General features: G+C 39.2%; 1 long non-coding RNA gene across 1 annotated transcript in view; it reads right to left on the bottom strand.

Annotated features, from left to right (window-relative positions):
- Window positions 1-13,628, bottom strand: part of LOC133364021 (uncharacterized) — a 30,735-nt gene that overhangs the window by 1,892 nt on the left and 15,215 nt on the right. Inside the window, exon 2 of the long non-coding RNA XR_009757807.1 lies at window positions 2,934-3,706. This is a non-coding gene — a long non-coding RNA (uncharacterized LOC133364021). The remainder of the gene's footprint in view (window positions 1-2,933; window positions 3,707-13,628) is intronic.

A 13,628-nucleotide genomic window follows, 5' to 3' on the forward strand; every position in this document is an offset into this window, starting at 1 on the left:
TAACACCCAATTATTTGTCTTATTCGCAGTCCATGGTATCCGCAAAGCTCTCTTCCAACACCCCATTTCAAATGAGATTTTTCTCTTATCCGCTTTTTTCACTGTCCAACTTTCACATCCATACATAGAGATCAGGAATACCATGGTCTGAATGATCCTGACATTAGTGTTCAGTGACACATCTTTGCATTTGAGGACCTTTTCTAGTTCTCTAATACATGCCCTCCCCAGTCCTAGCCGTCTTCTGATTTCTTGACTATTGTCTCCATTTTAGGTAATGACTGTGCTAAGGTATTGATAATCCTTGACAAGTTTGATGTCCTCGTTGTTAACTTTAAAGTTACATAACTCTTCTGTTTTAGTGTTCTTGACGTTCAGCTGCAGTCCTGCTTTTGTGCTTTCCTCTTTAACTTTCATCAGCATTCATTTCAAATCATTACTGGTTTCTGCTGAGTATGGTATCGATATTTCTCTGTCCAATTTTCACACCTCCTTCATCTTGGTCCAATCCCGCTTTCCGTATGATATGTTCTGCATATAGATTAAACAAATAGGGTGATGAAATACACCCCTGTCTCACACCATTTCCGATTGAGAACCAGTTGGTTTCTCCATATTCTGTCCTTACAGCAGCCTCTTGTCCAGAGTATAGGTTGTGCATCAGGACAATCAGATGCTGTGGCACCCCCATTTCTTTTATATCTACACAATCAAAGGCTTTCCTTCTGAAATTCCTTGGTCCGTTCCATTATCCAACATATATTTGCAATATGATCTCTGGTGCCTCTTCCCTTTCTAAATCCATCTTGGACGTCTGGCATTTCTCGCTCCATATATGGTAAGAGCCTTTGTTGTAGAATCTTGAGCATTATTTTACTTGCATGGGATATTAAGGCAATAGTTCGATAATTACTGCATTCCCTGATCCCCTTTCTTTGCAATTGGGATGTATGTTGAACGCTTCCAGTCTGTGGGCTATTATTTAGAGGCACATGTTACCAAATTCTTCCAAGCTACACAGCAAGTGGATTGGACTGTGAAAGACCAACCCAAATTGTGTTTGCATTTTGACAACTTTGTAGGGCAGTACAATATCTCAGAGAGGAGTTCAGGTCTCCTGCTCCCCTGGTGCATTCACTATAGCTGCCCAATTTCCCTTCTTTTTAAAGTTTGGTAGAAATATATGTGGGCTATAGGTACATTCTTAAAACGCAAGTTTTTTTGCCTATTAGTGAATAACAGTTTATTGTCACAAACAGTTGGCCATTGCAGAACATTATTTTAAAAAAATAAGTATTAGTTTCCTGCCAAATAAAAGCAGTGACACCTAAGTAAGCCCTGCCTGCTTAAAAAAAAAAAGGATTGGAGGGGGAGAGAAAGATTTACAACACAATTCTTTTCTAAGTTCACTCAAAAGTCCCATTTTCAACACAATCCTAACCATGTCTATTCAAATGTCCTACTGAATTCAATGGGGTCAGCTACTAGTATGTGGAATTAGCATTGCAGCTTTACTCCCAGAAAAAATTCATATTGGAAAGGATTTCAAAACAGGTTACGAATAAGACAAATAAGCTGCCCTCTTCCACAGTCCTGCAAAATTTAAACTTGTTTGACTCCTTAATTAGAAAAGTATAACACTGCAGCATGTACACTTTTAAAACTTCTGTTCAAAAATTATTTGAAAAATAAAAAGTATAATATACCATTTTTGCAAGTAATTAAGAAAACCTTGCATGTACACTTTTATGCCTACCAAGATCCTGCTGTGTGATCTGTTGTAGTGCAATCCTATGCATGTTTGCTCAGAAACAAGTCCAAATCCTGTACAGAGAAAGTACTCTTTATGCTGCTGAAAGCTATATATTTACTGAATTCCTAATGTGAGACAAGCAGGAAAAGGAAACTGTTTTCAGAACCTGAAATGAGTTTTCGTTCTTGCTATTGTCAATCACGACCCTGACTTCATTTTTTAGCTAAAAACCTGAAAGGGCAGGGATTAGAGCAGAAACTACAGCAACTAACAGATGTTGCTGGGGGGTGGCTGACATTTTGGTTTATATTGTTTGAACGAGACCACCTAGAAACTTATTTTTTTTAAAAAAAGAAAGCTAAGAGTCCAGAGATTAAGGTGAGTCACCTGGAGACCCGGAGAGGACCCCTAAAAATGGGAGTCTCTGGCCAAAAACTAGACACCTAGGAACCCTATATGCATGATCAAAGTGATATGATGTCAGTGTAGGCCCCAAGTTTATCAACAGAGGGCCTATTGATTAAAATAATTGATCAAAGTGACAAAATACACTTTCCAGTTTAATTTGCTGTTATCCTCTGGGATTTTGTTTCTTGTGTGAACTTGCTCTTGACAACAAAGAAATATTTTTCAAGTAGAAAAAAGTGTCCTAAAATAAGCAACCCATCAAATTATGAACAGATGACAACCTTTGTGTTCCTGCACTTCTTATATCAGTTCAGAAAGATTATACATATGGATGGTCTTAAATAGTCTGTTTATATGGGTGTTTGATATGGCTTGATAAGAAAGGCAGAAAACGTAAGACCCATGGGAAATGACATTTCCTGACAAGCTGAATAAGTGTAGCAAAATTTTGGCAAATGGCTCCAATTCTTCCTCACTCCTTTGGACGCATTGGGCAACCTGACTTTTATCTCCCCATTTCAGCTGCCCTTTCACATCCACCATTTTGGCAGTTTGTTTGACTCAACCAGCTTTCAAAAATGTTACCCTCCAGAGAATTCAACATGAAAAGCTAGTTGTAAGTCTCCTTTGCTCCTTTGCCTCCTGTCAGGTAAGATAAATGAGCCATGTCTCACAATCAACACAAAACCAACTATAATATTATTCTACCAGAACCAGCAAACATAACATATTCAAACATTCTAAATACCCTTAGAGATATATATAATCTTACATTATGTATATTGGCAGGCTCCAAAGGACCATGTTCCATGCACGTACGTGGACTTTTCTGCTCTTCTGGTCTGATGACAGCCTCTGTTCCCCACCTCCCTCCCTTCTTCCACACACACACACACTGGCTCTGAAGGTCAGTGCAGCCATGAATTTCAAAGGACTTTTGGCAGAAGGGAAAAAAGCAAGTGTCCTCCCATGTAAGCACAGAAGCATTTTGTGTGCACATGTGGGCCTTGCTGAACCCCAGCTACTAACTGTGTACTGTTTTGGAAGCCTTCCATCTAATAACTATATGGTCCTCAGTAGACCAAACAGTTCCTTATATTCTTTCATTAGAGATAAAGTAAGGAGTTTACTTAACTAATTTCTGCCAGGGCTCAGCCTATTATCTGTTTTCAATATTAGGGATCACTGCCTGTTCCAGGTTTTTTAGGTCCCCTTGGCAAGATACTCCTGGAGGGCCTGACTTGAGAGTGCCCCCCTGCCCTTCACCAGTACATCCACTGCCCAACTGCTCAACTCTCCCTCCGGGCCTAATTTGCACCACCTCCAGAGTCCAGAAGGAGAGGGCAAGATGTACAGAGGTGACTGCACCTCCTCCTTGCTCCTCTTATTGCTTGCTTGCTTGGAGAAGGTAGGTGAGCAGGCTGCAACAGCAACGAGGAAGACCAGGGACTGTAGGCTCCAGGGATTGGCAATTGGCTCCTGTGGCATGGGGTCAGCAGCTGCTTGATGATACCAGTCACTAGTAGCCGCTCTTCTAGTTGAACCCTGGAAGTTTGAGACATAGAAAGAAAATATTTTTCTTACAGTTGAGTAAATTGAGGGAAGGGTTGTTTAAACCCTTTTCCCTATACACAGAAACACATAAGTACCAATGGTGGCTGGTGCTCACTGGTGCTGGTGGGGCAGAAGGCAGAGAGCCCAAATAGTAGATGGAGCCAGAGCCAAAGACAGGCAGAGCCAACTAATTCTAGTTTGGTCTCCATCCTCCTCACTGGTGAGTTCTATAAGGGCAACACTGACTGAGGAGGAGACAGCTGACCGCCGTGGCCTCTCCCTGGACTGATTATAAGTAAGAAGGCTGATGAAAGCAGACTGAGGTTGGTGAGGCGCTGCCCAACTAGCCCCACTGGACCAACCTCCACTGTGTATAGATGATGTGTGGAGGGTGGAGTGGTACTGTGCCGGCTGGCCCTGCCCCAGCCCTCATTCAGTGGAATGCTGGGAAAGAATCCTTTCATATGTGCCTCATATATGCTTTCATAGTCAAGAAATCAGAAGAAGGCTAGGACTGGGGAGGGCAGCTATGAGAGAACTAGAAAAGGTCCTCAAATACAAAGATGTATCACTGAACACTAAAGTTAGGATCATTCAGACCACCGTATTCCCGATCTCTATGTATGGATGTGAAAGTTGGACAGTGAAAAAGGCAGATAAGAGAAAAATCAATTCATTTGAAATGTGGTGCTGGAGGAGCGCTTTGTGCATACCATGGACTGTGAAAAAGACAAATAATTGGGTGTTAGAACAAATTAAACCAGAACTATCACTAGAAGCTAAAATGATGAAACTGAGGTTATCATACTTTGGACACATCATGAAAAGACATGATTCACTAGAAAAGACAATAATGCTGGGAAAAACAAAAGGGAGTAGAAAAAGAGGAAGACCAAACAAGAGATGGGTTGATTCCATAAAGGAAGCCACAGACCTGAACTTACAAGATATGAACAGGGTGATTTATAACAGATGTTATTGGAGGTCGCTGATTCATAGGGTCACCATAAGTCGTAATCAACTTGAAGGCACATAACAACAACAACATATGTGCTGTCATTCATGTGTAGGCACTCCTTCCTATCCTTCCATTCCATTCTGTCTCACAGTTTGAGAGCTTTCAAAAGCAAAATGCCACATTAAAATTCAAAAGTAAAAACTATCAAATGCAGATTTTAAATAAGGATGGGAGATAAATTTGTTCAGTTTGCATTTTAAAGCAAACCTACCTAATCTGCCCTTCTCAAATCAATAAGCAAACAGAAACACAACTATCCTTCTCCAACCAAAAAGGGTGCACAAAAACGCATACATTAGCAAATATAATGAACAAAACTACATTATATTAAAGGAAAATGATTGTAAAAATGTGTATATTAGGAGAAAGCTGCACAAAAAATGTATATGAATTCACAAATTAATGAGGAAATGGAGTGGACTGAAGGCTGGAAAATGAGAAAATGAGAGAATTCATTCTTTGCTAGGTCCAAGTGCTACCTTTCAATTTTAAAAGCACACACACACACACAGAGGTAACAGCTACTCCAAGTGGCTAAAAGCCTAGTGTCTGTTTATATGGGTATTCCAAATGTGGCCACAAGTGCCCCTGAGAGTGACGATGTGCCATCCTCCCAGCAACTGATATACCATCTTTTTGAGAGACTCAGCCCCTCTTTTCTCTAGAAATAAAGCCCTGCTTAAATGATCATCATTTTTTAAGGAGTAAACATTTTGGTATTCAACACTGAAAAAAGCATCCTTATAAGCATGGCACAATTTTTTAAAAAAAGAGTTAAAATCTGATAGAAAAGGTAACTACCGTTCTCCCCGACATTGATGGTACAGTCTTAAATGCTTATATTTTCAAAGGCTGGCAAACATCTACAATGAAGTTATGAACGTATGTTATGTTATGAAGTTGTGTTACTTCTTGAGGGGGGGATAGCTGGTAATGTATTGGGGTTCTTAAAAAGAACTCATAAGACTCAAGTACATTGGAAGTGTAACATAAACGCAAAATAGTTGTGCTGATCTGTCCACAAGAAAGAAATGGCAAAATCTTCTAATGAAATTGGGCAATACCTTCATTAGAAATATTAAGAACATAAGAACATAAGAACATAAGAAGAGCCTGCTGGATCAGGCCAGTGGCCCATCTAGTCCAGCATCCTGTTCTCACAGTGGCCAACCAGGTGCCTGGGGGAAGCCCGCAAGCAGGACCCGAGTGCAAGAACACTCTCCCCTCCTGAGGCTTCCAGCAACTGGTTTTCAGAAGCATGCTGCCTCTGACTAGGGTGGCAGAGCACAGCCATCATGGCTAGTAGCCATTGATAGCCCTGTCCTCCATGAATTTGTCTAATCTTCTTTTAAAGCCATCCAAGCTGGTGGCCATTACTGCATCTTGTGGGAGCAAATTCCATAGTTTAACTATGCGCTGAGTAAAGAAGGACTTCCTTTTGTCTGTCCTGAATCTTCCAACATTCAGCTTCTTTGAATGTCCACGAGTTCTAGTATTATGAGAGAGGGAGAAGAACTTTTCTCTATCCACTTTCTCAATGCCATGCATAATTTTATACACTTCTATCATGTCTCCTCTGACCCGCCTTTTCTCTAAACTAAAAAGCCCCAAATGCTACAACCTTTCCTCGTAAGGGAGTCGCTCCATCCCCTTGATCATTCTGGTTGCCCTCTTCTGAACCTTTTCCAACTCTATAATATCCTTTTTGAGATGAGGCGACCAGAACTGTACACAGGATTCCAAATGCGGCCGCACCATAGATTTATACAATGGCATTATGATATCGGCTGTTTTATTTTCAATACCTTTCCTAATTATCGCTAGCATGGAATTTGCCTTTTTCACAGCTGCCGCACACTGGGTCGACATTTTCATCGTGCTGTCCACTACAACCCCGAGGTCTCTCTCCTGGTCGGTCACCGCCAGTTCAGACCCCATGAGCGTATATGTGAAATTAAGATTTTTTGCTCCAATATGCATAATTTTACACTTGTTTATATTGAATTGCATTTGCCATTTTTCTGCCCATTCACTCAGTTTGGAGAGGTCTTTTTGGAGCTCTTCGCAATCCCTTTTTGTTTTAACAACCCTGAACATTTTAGTGTCATCAGCAAACTTGGCCACTTCACTGCTCACTCCTAATTCTAGGTCATTAATGAACAAGTTGAAAAGTACAGGTCCCAATACCGATCCTTGAGGGACTCCACTTTCTACAGCCCTCCATTGGGAGAACTGTCCGTTGATTCCTACTCTCTGCTTTCTGCTTCTTAACCAATTCCTTATCCACAAGAGGACCTCTCCTCTTATTCCATGACTGCTAAGCTTCCTCAGAAGCCTTTGGTGAGGTATTAGTGGCTGTTGGCCAAAAAATGCACCATAATTACCCAAATATGATTAAAACATGTTGGCTGAACCATGCACCAGAGATGAATTTCAAAGGTCATTAAAGGTCCTTCTTCAGAGCATTGTAATTTATCAACTTACCTTAATACTTTAAATATTCTGATGTTCTATTTATTCTTTTAGTTTGTTTTTATATTTGCATATGTGTGTGCATGTGAAGGTGCTCCCAAACGGAGGCTTTTGTGAGGGAAAGACATGTTTATGTTAGATACTATTGAGTTCATACCAGGAGTTCCTCTGTCAGTATCAATTCTTTGCTACTGGGAACACTGGACACTTTAATGCATTGATACGCTTTTAATAATGTACAGTAGCATTGTTAATAACAAGTTCATTTATATAACTTTCTGAATCTTTATTGAATTGACCTGTCCCACGGGAATCCGGGGTCATCCAATGAAGCTGACTGTTGGGAGATTTCAGGACAAAGGAAGTATACAGCATATATTTAATGTATGGCATTCCCTACCACAAGAGGACCCCTACTTAGAATGCTTCAAAATGGGGTTAAACAACTTCTTGGAGGATAAGGCTGTCAATGACTATAATGGCTATATTACCTCCAGTGTCAGAGGCAATATGTCTCTGAATACCAGTTGCTGGAGATCACAAGCAGGAAACAGCGGTGCACTCACATCTTTCTTCCCATAGGCATCTGGCTGACCCTCTGAGAATAGTCTGATCCAGCAGAGCTTTTCGTATGTTCTTCTACCTTTGCTTCTGTGTACTCTTGTCTCCCTTCACTGACACAACTGCTCCTCAGAGGGATTACATTCTACTTTTATACTGCCTGGAGTTCTTTCTGTGAAATTCCTATCAGTGCGATTCAGACTTTATAACATCACTCATAAGTGATGAGCAGGAGCTTACTAGCCTAGATATGAAAACTGATATGTAGCTGTTTTACTAATCATAATCTCGGATTGTGTAGTCATGTCCTATTATCTGTTAGCAGATCTATTCTCCTCCCACACCTGTTTTGATCGTTTTCACATGTAACTACTGGCTATAACTACTTATCTTATATATAACGTTATATAGTGCTGGTTAAAGATCTGGGTAGTTTGTTGTGTGTCATAATGTACTACTCCATAATTGTATTAGTCATAAAAATAATCTCGTGCTAAAATTTGGCTGAACTGAAGGTAGACAATTTTCATATCAGGAAATAGAAAGCTGGAGATATACAACACAATCTTACTCAGACCTGAGCCCTATTGGGTTCAATGGGACTTGCTCCCAGGTAAGTGTCTATAGCACAGGTGTGCAGAACCTTTGGCCCTCCAGATGTTGCTGAATTTCAGCTCCCATCATCCCTGGCCATTGGCCAAGTTTGCTGAGGTTGATAGGAGTTGTCATTCTACAACATCTGGAGGGCCAAAGCTTCCCCAAACCTGCTACAGGGTTTGCAGCATCAATGTAGGACACATCCTACACTGGGCTAAAAATGGACTGTATGAGGCTGAAGAAAGCTCAGTCTGGCAAGACAGATTGACCCCTGTAATGGTGTGGTGGAGGATACCATCCAATTGCCAGTATTAAAATTTTAATATCACTTCCCTCTATTTCTTAATTGTGTTTTATGTATTTTTATCTGTTTTAATGTTTTTGTTATTTTATTGGGCATGATTTTATTGTGAGCCGCCCTGAATGCCCTATTGTAGGGTAGAAGGGCAGGATAGAATATTTTAAATAAAAATAAATGCAATAAAATAAGATTCAGCTGACAGTCCAGTCAGCTTCTATACCTGGAATGGTGGGAGTGCTATCTTGTCCTTCTTCTCTTTTTTTTTATCATTAATTTTTATTCAAATTTTCAAAGACAAGAAACAAAACAAAACAAAAACAATTAAACAATAAAATAAAATGTTGACTTCCGATTTGTCGCAGATCAGTTATAGGTCTACAATATATAACAATCCTATCTCTAAAATTATATTATAAAATCACTTTCCTCCAGTAGTTATCTTAATTAATCATCAAATCTCATAAACATTATTTTATTCTTTCCACAAAAAGTCCAAGAGAGGTTTCAATTCCTTGAGAGATATATCTTTCAATTTTTCTCCAAATAAACATATCGCTTAATCCATCTAATTCAAATCTGTTAGGCCCAATAATTTCAATAGCCATTCTTCCATTATCTATATTAATTCCATCTTCCATCTTCAATAATCCTGTTGTCCAGTAATTTCAGTAGCCATTCTTCCGTTATCAGTATCCCATAATAATCTTGTTGTCATAGCCATAGTCCAAGCAAACATATCAATTAATCCATCTCGTCAAATCTGCCAAGTCCAATAATTTCCACAACCATTCTTCCATTATCAATATTAATTCCATCTTCCATCTTCAATAGTCCTGTTAAATCCAGTGGTTTCAGTATCCATTCATCCATTATCAGTATCCCATGATGATCTTGCTGTCATAGCCATAGTCATATAACAAGAGTCTGATGGGAATTTCCCCCATCACAAATATGTCCTTGCCATCAATTCTGAATATGTTGTTGAAATATTGTTATAAAGTCACATCTCTGCTCTGCGTGCATCTCTGCTCTGTCACATATTTGTAGTTAATTCCATAACTTTTTTCTATGTCAAGCCCCATCACATCATTCCAGTCAAGAATTCTGAATATGTTGCTGAAATATTGCTGCAAAGTCATATCTCTGTTCTTCTTTTTTACAAAATGCACTGGCTCATCTCTTAAGAGTTTCTCCACTGTCACATATCTGTAGCCAACTCCATAGATTTTTTCTATGTCAAGCTCCATCATATCATTCCAGTCCAGAAAATTATCCAAGACATTGATAACTTTACCACCAAAATCTTCATTAATTTCTTCAGAGACAACGTTGAATTCCAAACAGTAAACTTTATTTCTAACATCCATAAACTCCAAATCTTTTTCCAATTTCACATTTGTTCCAATCTCCAGGGCTTGTAGCTTCCCTATCCCATCAAACTCCTCTCTCACAGAATCCATTGTTTCTTTAAGCTCCTGCATCATTTTGTTAAATTCAATTTTCATCTCCTGTCTACCCTGTCTCAGGGTTTGTTTCGTTATCTCAATCTCAGCCATTATTTTCTGAAACATAATTTCTTCCATGGTCTCAATCACTTTCCTGGTTGTCTTTCTTAAAACTACAGAAACAAAAATTATTTCAGCCACAATTGGGTTAATGTTCCAGGCTTGCTTATATCAGTGTAGACATTACAGCCTGCCTTATCTCTATGTATTCAGGAATACAAAAACAAACTTAGTTCCCAACATCAAAACAATTAGTGGCGTCGTGAACAAGCAGATTCGTCAAAATGAAATAGACCAAAAAAAAGTTTTTGTTCCTCCCTCCTCGAAATAGAAATCCCTCTTCCGTTGGTATCTTTAGAATGCACCTGCAGGACAGCTTTTTGCGATAAAAACAAAGATAAGCTTTTTCAATTTCTTTCCTCCTTAATTTCGTTAGTGAAAGAGAAAAGCCATAAACTCACCTAGAAGTTCTTCACAGCTGATTCATTGACAAATCTCTTTTTTGCTACACCAATTTAAACCAAGTAAAAAAAGAAAATAGAAAGAAGGATGCTTATCTGCCTGTTGAAGTCCGTTTTTCTTTAAAGAAAAGATAAACGTGTCGCTGTAATCAGCAAGAGCTTGATGAAAGTCCGTCCGGCATTGCAGTTTGAACCTTCTCTCATAAATAAATGAAAACCAGTCCTCCCCACAAAAACAGGCTTTGTGGTTAATCTCTACATTTCTCCCTGACCGGGAGAAAATCTTTACCAGTCAAAAAGAGCGTTGTGACTGATTTTAAAGCTGAAAAAGCTTCTTCTGAGACAAGAGCTCGTCTCAGAGGCAGCACAGGCAAAGCAACCCTTCCTGGAAGTCTATCTTGTCCTTCTTCTCAGGCAGCAAAATGTCATAGGCCATGTTGTTATCATTGAGATAATATTAATAATTTGGTAGATAAGTGATTAAGGAGAACTGTGTGGTCCACAGTAACATTTGGAAATATGGAGGTTAATTTGTCAGTGTGTTGTTTTTAAATTAAAAGAGAGATCTCACTATGGTTTGTGTCATGGTTCAGATTCTAGAAAGGAATGCATCCTGGTACTGGGTGTACTTTACAGGTAACCAAGTGTAGCATGGGTGAAGACAGACATGGATGAAAACGGGAATAATCTGCTGTGTATGTGAGTCCAGTTTCACAAGTGAAATGACATATGTACTAATAGCAAGGCAACTACTGGCTCTTTGTCTTAGGCTTCAGGGACACAGTGTGCCTGCCTGTACACACAGAGAGAGACACTGCCTTGTAGAAATGCATGCATGTATCTGTTCATCCCTTATTAACTGCAAAACCAGAGGGGGATATTCAGTTTCAAAATTATCAACACATTTTTTCAGAGCTCAGCCTCAGCCTTGGAGAGGAAAAGATACACCTGGATTCACTGCAGCATGAGTGCTCTCAGAATGACCCCCAAGGCTTTAAAAGTGTGTGTATCTTCTTTTATCTAGATATGTGGTGTCTGTTTATAACATAGATCTGGGTGAAAAGAAGTTCTGTTAACAAGATTGTGATGGGATGGTCTCCAAGAAGAATTAGTGAAGAAGAACCAATATGATGTGTATAGAGTGTTGGGCAGGAAAGGCCTATATTCAAGAACCATGAAGTTCAATGGGTAATCTTACCCTAGTGTGGTGACCATCTCTCAGCCAAATCTACCTCTAGGATGTCTATGTGCTTGCTTTGCAAAGCTGTTCTGTTTGAAGGCATTCTCAGTTTGAAAGCCGTCCAGTCCAAGTTTGATTTAAGGAGGGAAAGCAGGGGCCTTGAAGTTGTCCATCAACATAATTTGGACAACAAATTAAGCAGGCACATGGGTCACCTGGTCACAGTCTTCCCCACCCTGGTGAAACATATTGTAGCTTTATTTTAAGAGATACAATTTAAAAAGTATTTCTAAATTTGCATCTATACATATACATTAGCATGTACAAATTTTATGCAAATTGGTGTAATCTTTTTATTTTGGTAATGTGATTTTTTCTTCTTTTTTGGCTATGCATAAATATTTATCCTACCTACCTCGTGGTTATTGTGAGAATAAAATGGGTTAAATGCATATAAGACACTCAGAACTCTTTGGACACAACTGTAATAAATACACTTATCAAATTTATTCTTAAGTAAATTCAGTAAATTCAGAGTAATTGGAGTGACAAAGGTTCAGTAAACTGAAGCTCCACTGAAATAATTGTAATGAAATGAATATACTAAATAAGTAGAAGCTCTTCTTAGGGTAGACTGATATGAAAATCCTGAGCTAGCTCAGTGGCAAAGAATCCCATGGCATAATAAAAATCAAGAACTCACCTTTAATCTATAACAAATCTGCAAGAGGAATGCTGCTAATCTCTCTCAAGGAGTAAGAATAAACCATTCTGGCTGTGCATTGGATCAATGGGTGAAAATTCTCTTTCTTTAATAGGGGTGTTTCACAGTTCAGCAATGAGCACAGAGGCCAGTTATTAGACCAAGGAACGTGACAAACAAGATGACTTATTCAACATGGTGACATGCTTAATAACAGCCTCCATATTAAGAGGAAACCTCTGAGAAGAGGAAACATAAGCCTCACACCTATCAAGTCACTATCATAAGAGCTCAATGAGAATTTATTTTACTGAATGCCAAGAAGTTGGTAGACATTTCTGAGATGAATTTTAAATGCTAAAAAGCAAAGCTTAACCATGCCCAGAATAGACATCTACACATCTTACCTAAGGCTGCTATTGTTGTTGTTGTTGTTGTTGTTATTTTTTAAAACAGTGTATATTTATACAAAATAGAGCATATAAAAAACTGATGTTGGCTTTTGAAAATGTGATTTTGGTACCTAGACATCTGAAATACTTTTTTCCAGATTGAGCTGGTCCTCTTGCTAGGGGTGAGCCCATGAGCTTGCTGATGCAAACATTCACAAAAACCTAAGAAAGGCTATTTGGATCCGAATCTAAAATGCAAGTTCATATACCAGTGCAATTTCCCTAATTTTGGTACCTTTATACAGTAAAGCACTATCTTGTATTTTGTCTTTGGGGAGTCAGTGGTCTACCAGGGCAGGACTTTGTGATTGCAGTCCAGTGCCTTGCTCAGCAGATTGAGCAGGATGGCCCCCAAATGCAGCAGAGCTGGTTTACTACACTTTGAAGTAATGCACACTGTCTTCAGAAGTGGGCCCTTCCTGTAAGACCATTAAGTCCAGAGTACATGGGTGCTTCCAGACTACCATTATTTTGCAGAAGGGATCTGGTGCACATCAACGGAACTTTAGGTTTACGTATTTAAAATGGATTAAAGCACTCTGTCACCCTGATACAACAAATCCATTTTTCAAAAACAACAGATGTTATGTGGTTTGGAAAGTAATGTGGGAACGCATTGGAAAGTGTGAAATAAACGAATGACTAACGGAAAGATGTGTAAAC

Source organism: Rhineura floridana, chromosome 9 (assembly GCF_030035675.1).
Source record: "Rhineura floridana isolate rRhiFlo1 chromosome 9, rRhiFlo1.hap2, whole genome shotgun sequence".
NCBI lineage: Eukaryota > Metazoa > Chordata > Lepidosauria > Squamata > Rhineuridae > Rhineura > Rhineura floridana.